General features: G+C 42.4%; 1 long non-coding RNA gene and 1 other non-coding gene across 2 annotated transcripts in view; one reads left to right on the top strand and one right to left on the bottom strand.

Moving 5' to 3' along the window:
• LOC109299458 overlaps positions 1-1637 on the bottom strand; it is a 14269-nt gene extending 12632 nt beyond the window's left edge. Inside the window, exon 1 of the long non-coding RNA XR_002097860.1 lies at positions 1533-1637. This is a non-coding gene — a long non-coding RNA (uncharacterized LOC109299458). The remainder of the gene's footprint in view (positions 1-1532) is intronic.
• On the top strand, positions 1209-1282 carry TRNAT-UGU. Its single transcript has one exon. It is a non-coding gene; the product is annotated as a tRNA-Thr (tRNA).
• Positions 1638-8672: the final 7035 nt, after the last annotated feature.

Here is an 8672-nt window from a genome sequence, read left to right as displayed (position 1 = left end):
TATAAAATGGAAACTTGACATGACTTTGGTTCACTTACAAACACAGGCCTAAACCATACAATATCCATATGAAACAATAAAAATCAATACAAAAATGATAATAATACAATATACAACAGTAAAAATTAATACAAACCTAATAATTATACAATATAAAACAGTGGATATCTGAAACCAAAAACTTGCTACCAAAATAAAAATGTTTAAAGCTTATCCTAAGTTTGAGCTCACTTATACTTATCTATAGGGAATAGCGAGGGAGAGAAAAAGTCAGAAATGTTTGGGGAAGGAGAGGGAATGCAATAAATAATAAAAAAAAGACACTGGGGGTTTTGCTACAATTTCACCCGTTGCAGTTGTGCAGTGGGTTTGCACATGGAGCCAATGGACTAGTGGTGGGCAAATAAAACCAAGGTCAAGCCCCCTGCATATGAGTTGCATAGGTGCCATGGTTTGTTTGTTTTTAAAGCGCCTGTCTTGTAAACAGGAGATTGTAGGTTCAAATCCCAGGTGTACCTTCAGAGCTCATGTTACCAGCTCAAGTCATGCTGTGAGTTAGCACATGATGCTTTGAGAGTAGTACTGGTCAAGTGAAGCCAAGCTCATGAGTTCAAGCCACACATCATGTATTCAACACAGCAGTGCTGTGGTTCAGCAGGTTAAAGCACCTGCCTTGTAAACAGGAAATCCTGAGTTCATAATCCTAGTGGTACCCAGAGGGCTCATTTTACCAGCTTCAGTCATGCAGTGGGTAGTACATGGTACTTAGGAAGTCGTACTGGGCAAGTGAAACCAAGGCCGTGAGTAAAAGCCTCACCCCTTACATCAGCCTATACACGGCCATGGCTTAGTTGGTTTAAGGGTCTGCCTTGTAAACAGGAGGTCCTGCATTCAAATCCCAGTGGTACTTTGAGGCCTAATTTTACCAGCTTCAGTCGTGCAGTGGGTAGTACATGATATTTATAAAGAATTACTGGGCAAGTGAAGCCAAGCTCTTGAGTTCAAACCACACAGCATACAACTGGCACAGCAGTGCCATGGCTTAGCAGGTTAAAGCACCTGTCTTAACATCTTGAAATCCTGGGTTCAAATCCCAGTGGCACCTTGAGGGTTACTTTTACAAGTTGCAGTCATAAACTGCTTTAGCACGTGTTACTTATGCCTTAGTACTGGGGAAGTAAAGTGTCACCTGGAGCTTTGAAGAAAGAGGTACCATGGCTCAGTTGGTTAAAGCACCTGTCTTGTAAACAGGAAGTCCTGGGTTCAAATCCCAGTGGTACCTTGAGGACTTTTTTCACCAGCTCCTGTCATGCATTGGGTTACCAGCTGGTACTTATAAAGTAGTAGTGGGCAAATAAAAGCAAGGTCTTGAGTTAAAGCCTCACCCTTCTGCAAGGTGCCATAGCTTTTTCAAATCCCAGGTGTACCTTCAGGGCTCATGTTACCACCTCAAGTCATGCCATGGGTTAGCACATGGTACTTAGGAAGTAGTACTGGGCAAGTGAAGCCAAGCTCATAAGTTCAAGCCACACAGCATCAGGTGGGGAGTTTGACTGGGGCGGTACACCTGTCAAACAGTAATGCAGGTGTCCTAAGGTGAGCTCAGGAAGGACAGAAACCTCCCATGGAGCAGAAGGGCTTTATCATGAGCTACTTATAACATAGTACTGGGAGAGTAAAGCATCACCTGAAACATTGAAATAAGAGGTACTATGGATTAGTTGGTTAAAGCACCTGTCTACTAAACAGAAAGTCCTCGGTTCTTATCCCAATGGTACCTAGAGCACTTGTATTACCAGCTTCAGTCATGGAGTGGGTTAGCACATGGTACTTATAAACACAGTACTAAGGAAGTAAAGTGTCACCTGGAGTAGAAGGGTATTATACATCCAGAAACTTGTCTAACATCTCTCTCCCAACTCTAAAGCTGCTCCAATTAAAAAGGTATCACCAAACTAATTTTGCTTCTCAAATTTCTACCACGTGACAAATTTGCAGGCACCACCTCTCAGGAGTGAGAGGAAGTCCTAGAATAATGCTATTAAACTGCTGAAGTAAGTGCTTTTAATTTACAGCTGCAGTCTACCTCCCTTATGTATGAACCATCACAGGACTGGGAGAGCAAAAACTGAACTGTGTGAACTTTTCCTTAAGGAATTCAGTCATATACTTCCATAGACATAGACACTGGGAATGATCCAACATTCTTTGGCCCAGAGTAGGGGCACAGCTCCACCAATGAGGGCAGCCTCAGGGGAAAGGAACTTGCACAAGAACTGACTTCAGGGTACTTTTAGCCATAGCAAATCTTACTTATGGGGACCATATCATTACCAGGCAAAGCTGCAACCTTATTTTTGCATTAATGTTTTTAAAATGTAAATTGCAATTTTACAAATAGTGACATAATACCAGAAAAAAAAAAAAAACACCTTTGCTCTTATGTAATGAATCTGAGAGGCTCATGACCATGTGAGCAAGGTTAAAATCAGTAAGAGTACACTACAAAACATTTCACATTAACTTGTTTACAATTTTAGTTCCATGCTCAGTGGGCATTGTGCAATACATGTGGTGCCAGAAGCAACCAGGGAAGGAGGAGGAAGGGAAAAGAAACTGCTACATGTGTTCCTTATATGGTTTCTACCCTCATGCCACAGGGAGTCTCAAACCCTCCCTTACTTTGAATTAATTTACCAAGAAATCCTTCAGATTTTATGTCCAGAAAAATAGATGTGGGTAACACTTACTGGCCTAATGGTGCCCCTGTGTAGGCTGACAATCAAACAGGTCCTCAGAGAATTCTCTCTGGACATCCAGTGGAACAGCTGTCTGATCATCAGACTGCCCTGGTCTTACCCCAGAGTGAGGCCCTATAGTTACAGTCCCATTCTGGGAGCCTTCCATGTAAGCTGCTGCTTCCTTGCTGCAAAGAATGCCCCATTCTAAAAGATTATGGTGGGGAAATAACCAATTTTGTGCTCAGAGCACTGAAAAGCATGTCATCAAGCAATGCATAGCAGAGCACAAAGTGGAGGCATTGCTGGACTTCAGGTGGCATCCTTTCCCTTTCAGTACAGCTGTTTGATATGACCCCATCACTGCAGCCTGATCCTGTAAGTGCCCAGCTGGTTCAAGTGAGTATTCCAATGGCCACTACTCCTGCTACTCTGGTCCAAAGCATGCTGGAGTGTTGTCTACAGATAATTACCTAAACACAGGTAATTCATCTGACTAGCTAGTTGTGTGACAGAAGCTAATGATGAAGTTGGCAGAGCAGTCCAATACAGGTAGGGACTGTGGTGGCATTCTGCAGATACTCAGGAAGACAGTGGAGGGGTTAAACACAAAACAGGGATATAAACAGCCATCTAAGCCTCCAACCAGTAGAGGCCAGACAAGGAAGCATGTAGGAAGGCTGGAAGACGCAGGACAAGGGAATTGTGGGAAAGCTTTGTAACTCACACATACACTATAAAATTGGCTGCATAGAGAGACAAACAGCAGCTAAAGTAGATACATACCTGGAACATGAGCGCAGCTTTCAGGCTGCAAATGGGTATGGAGCTCATGCGATACTTCTGGCACAGCTGTAAGCATATAATGCACAGCACCTTGCAACATAGATAAACCCATGGAATCCAAACAATGATTTACCCATGTATAAAAGCACCTTTGGAAGCTATAAACAAATGGTTTATTTTAGAATAGATGAAATTTAGCATACCACTAAATGGATTGGCAACTGAGCAACATTATATGGAAACTGCCAAGATAAAATAAGATTTTATAAAAGCTATAGTACTGAAGTGAAATCTGAACAGCGAACAAATTTCTACCAATTAAACAAGGCAGTTAGATTGCTTGAAACGGTCTGGAACTGTGGTGCATATTTATTAACCCATTTTAATGCTAAAATGTGGACATGTTAGAAATGTCAGTTTAACCATTTCAACAACATGTCGTAAGTAATAAAACCTTTCTAGGCTGCTGTTATATTGCAGATCATGTTCTCCAAAAGAGGATTTAAGTGGGCATTATTCTGGTTACTTTAAACAAAATTATTTTGTTCCTATTTTATCTTCTAAACAATCTCTAAAATATAGCTTGGTGCAGCTGTTCATCACAGATTGATTTATCTTGTCCTATTATTTTATTTTCATACAAGGTTATTCACATGTTCTGTTTTGCTTCCCAACTGATCAAAAAATGCACCTGCCTTTGAACTCTACTTCATCATGGTGTCCTGTGACCAGTGGGGTCCCCCAAGGTTCTGTCCTTGAACCCATATTGTTCAACATCTTCATTAATGATGTGGACATTGGACTCAGAAGTGGACTGGCCAAGTTCGCCAATGACACCAAACTCTGGGGCAAAGCATCCACACCAGAAGACAGGCAGGTGATCCCGGCTGACCTGGACAGGCTCAGCAAATGGGCGGACGAGAACCTGATGGTGTTTAACACCAGAAAATGCAAGGTTCTCCACCTTGGGAAGAAAAACTTGCAGCATCCTTATAGGCTTGGCAATGCTACGCTGGCTAGCACTATGGAAGAAAGACTTGGGGGTCATCATTGACCACAAGATGAACATGAGCCTGCAATGCGATGCTACGGCTAGTAAAGCGACGAAAACGCTGGCTTGCATCCATAGATGCTTCTCAAGCAAATCCCAGGACATCATTCTCCCCTTGTACTCGGCCTTGGTGAGGCCGCAGCTGGAGTACTGCATCCAGTTTTGGGCTCCACAATTTAAAAAGGATGGAGAAGCTTGAGAGAGTCCAGAGAAGAGCCACGCGCATGATCAGAGGTCAGGAAAACAGACGACAGGCTGAGAGCCATGGGGCTCTTTGGCCTGGAAAAGCACAGGCTCAGGGGTGATCTGATGGCCACCTATAAGTTTATCAGGGGTGACCACCAGTACCTGGGGGAACATTTGTTCACCAGAGTACCCCAAGGGATGACGAGGTCGAACGGTCATAAACTACTACGAGACTGTTTCAGGCTGGACATGAGGAAGAGTTTCTTTACTGTGCGAGCCCCCAAGGTCTGGAACAGCCTGCCATCAGAGGTGGTTCAAGCACCTACATTGAACACCTTCAAGAGTAAATTGGATGCTTATCTTGCTGGGATCCTATGACCCCAGCGGGCTGGACTCGATGATCTTCTGAGGTCCCTTCCAGCCCTAATGTCTATGAAATCTATGAAAATCTATATACTGAATGAACAGGTAATCACATTAATTACTCCTCACAAAGGCACTGCCCGTAGCAAGAAGGTGATTGGGATATTATAGAGACATCGGTCTGATGCATGTGATCAGTAAACTAAAGTAGCACTAAATGACTAACATTACTGATCTTTGGAGTGTAGGGGAAGCTTATAGCAGATAGTTAAAAGAAGCCCAAAAACATAATACGATTTTTTTTTTAATTATACTGCTTTGCTGGATAAACTGAGTATAGCTTTGCTTCTTAACACGGAGAAATTGAGTGATGAGAAGGCACCTGGAGGAGCCTAAGATATTGCTGGTAAAGCAGTACTCCCCATTCTGTGCTCTGCCTCTGGCTAGGACTACATCCTCCTCAATGCTGGAAGGAATAAGAGGAAACAAAGAGGGAGAAACCAAGACTTCAATTAAAGGGCCTAATTAACTGGAGGGAGGAGGGGGATGGAATGTGGGGTAACAGCCCTGGGTGCCAACTTGAGAAAGGGAAGTGCAGGGATAGTAGCTGCTGCCAGCCAGGCACCACCTGCACAGCCAACCACCCAGCCAGTGCCACTGCCCCATGCGCTACTGTGGCCCAGAGTACGGAACTGGCCAGCTACCCTCTGCTCATTTGTACACAGCCCCTTAATTTCCAGCTACATTTAAATTTAATTCAAGTGCAAGGTAACATCCTTAATTGGCATCAACACTTGACAGATTGGTGCAGCATTTGCAGGCCCTCTATAAAGCATACTTAATTACCACTGTATTCGTGCAGGTGCAGACGATATCAACGCAGCAATGGCCAGAGCTCTTGAAAGAGAGCAGGTATTTCACAAAGATGAACTATTTCTTCCCAGCTTATCCTCCTGCTTTCCTTTGTTATTCTGATGATAAAAGAAAGAGCTCCAAATTAACAAATGTAAATTAATGTGTGTGAAGCATTAAAGGAGATCTAATATGTCAACAATGTTAGGGATAGTTTATTTTAGATATTCCTAGACTAATGAAATATTTTACTTGCTTGTAATAGTTCATCAAACCCTTTTTAACCACAGTCTTTCTAGCTTACAAACATTTTAAAAATTATTTCAGCTTTTATCAAATTGGCTGTTTTTCTTGTTAGATTTTTATGTTCCAGTGTGCTGTAGTACTACAACTGCTGATTACACGGCAACTGAAATTTCAAGTGGGCCTGAAAAGTAATTGGCACAATCTCCAAACTGCCTCATTTTCTACAAAAGGAATTTATAGAGTATTCCTGCTAAGGTTTCTTTTCTTGGAGTTTGGCAATCCTTATGAGATTCCTATTATAAGCCACTATCCTGGATTCACAACTAATTTCAAGTAATTTTACATTTCGCATAAAACTAGTTTCTATTCAATTTTTAAAAAGTCTGTCACTCATACCAACTTAGTGATTTCATTAAGGTTTCACATATATAACAGATGCATTTATTCCATCACATTTTGTTAATGGAAAACTATGTAAAACTACACTTTTCTTTCAGAAAAACTGAAGAACTGTTTCTTGGAAACATTGTTTTCTCTCTTCCACGTGAACATATTGTAGTTTTCACTGAGACTGTCCAACAGGTTGAAATTACTTTAACTGAAAAAGATTTTACAAAACATGCAATATAAACCTCAAGATTGAAATGTACAGTCTTTGCTTAAATAAAACGGCAAAGCAAATCATGGGAGGAGCAAGAGATGCATCTCTTTGAACTTCACATAATGTTGATCTGTGTAGTATCTAAGCATTGTCACCACGACTAGGGACAGACATTCAAAAAGCCTGAGCCTGAATTGATTCAGTCTTTGCAGGTTAGTCTAACCTGCAGAGTGTGAACTGGTTTGCAAGTGGATAGACATTCGGCACATGGCTACAGTGGCCCAAGCCAGAATCCCGGGGATGCTACAGCAGCCCTCCCTTCCACAAGGAAGCTGATCTGAGAAGCGGGGCATGGCCAGACCCCGGCAGGCCCGCCCCAGCAGCTTCCTGACAGCCAGGAGCAATCCGGGCACATGGGAGGGGGACGGGGGCCCTCCTGGGGTGCAAGCAGCAGTGGGAGCTGCCCCTACCTCACAAGCCACGCCTCCATCTCACGCCCCCCCTCCTCCCGCCTGTCCCTGGCCCCTCCCTCAGCATGGGGTGCATTGATATGCCCCCCACGCCCCTTCCTTTCCCCCCTCCCCTTCCAGCTTACCAGCTGGAGGCAGCTCTCCACGCTGCTGGCGCAGCATGGGCTTTTATTGGCCAAATTATCAGCCCCATCGGGCCGATATCCGATATAGACAATTTTTTTTATATTGGTACCAATCCAATATTGGACCAATGTATCAGTGCACCTCTGCTTACTTCCTTTTGTTACTGGCTACTAGCTAAAGATTACATACATTTTATCTTATATTTTGCTATAACAAAAATAATACTCTTTTCAGTTATATAATGCATCTCATCCCCAGAGCTCAAAAGTGTTTTACAGTGTAGAATGTCCATTGTGTGCTAAGATATAAAAAGGTTATGCAGCTGACTCACAGCCACAGTTATCAATAAAGTCAAAGACAGAAACCTGGTCTTGCTGTTTGTTCCCTGTGCTCATTCTGCTAGAACAGTTAATTCACATGTAGACTATCACAATAGTTTTGTTAGGAATTTTCTGATTGTAACTAGAGCATCTTGACTACATGCACCTTTACATAACACCATTGCTTTCTCACCCTGGTGTTACTAGGTACTGAAATGAAAACTGTCATGTGACCTATTAAATATAAATTTTACTTAATGGTGAATAAGAGAAATTATAAATATCTTCGATACAAAACTAAACAAGCATTAAGTCGCCATTTTGATTGCTTGGTGACATACACTAAGGTATAAGTGTTTAAATGCATGGGGAGGATCAGTTTTTTTTAATTATTTCAAGGCTAGTTTTATAGTCAGGATTTCTTGCTTTTATTTAAAAGCCATTTTACAGGACATGAAACTCACTAAGTTCCTTATATTACATAGATATATAGAAAAATTATTGTGATGTACATATTGTCATACTGCAGTATTGATAGATCTTTTAGTATTTCTAGCAAAACACATCTGCGTAAAAAGAAGTCTCCTGCTATGCTGCCCTAGTGACTGAAGACTGACACATATTTCTGACAGACCATGGCAAACAATTTGAATGTGTAGGGAAACGATTTTCTATGACTGTCTAAAAATAGTCACAATTTATAAATGCATCTGTTAGCATGCCCGTAATGCTCTTGGAACATTCTGATTGGTTGTCTCAGCAGCCAATCACAATGCTTACTGAAACAAGCAATCAGCATGCTCTGCACAGACTGCCGCCATGATAGCGAGGATGGAGGGGACAGAGTGGTGGCGGCAGAGAGTGCTGGTGGAGGGGGATGGAGGGAACGGCAGGGATGGCAGAGCGCCACCATGACAACAGGGACAGAGGGGA

Source organism: Gavialis gangeticus, unplaced genomic scaffold (genome assembly GCF_001723915.1).
Source record: "Gavialis gangeticus isolate Ggan-Ray unplaced genomic scaffold, GavGan_comp1, whole genome shotgun sequence".
NCBI classification, from domain to species: Eukaryota; Metazoa; Chordata; order Crocodylia; family Gavialidae; genus Gavialis; species Gavialis gangeticus.
This window is presented reverse-complemented; position numbering and strand designations above follow the sequence as displayed.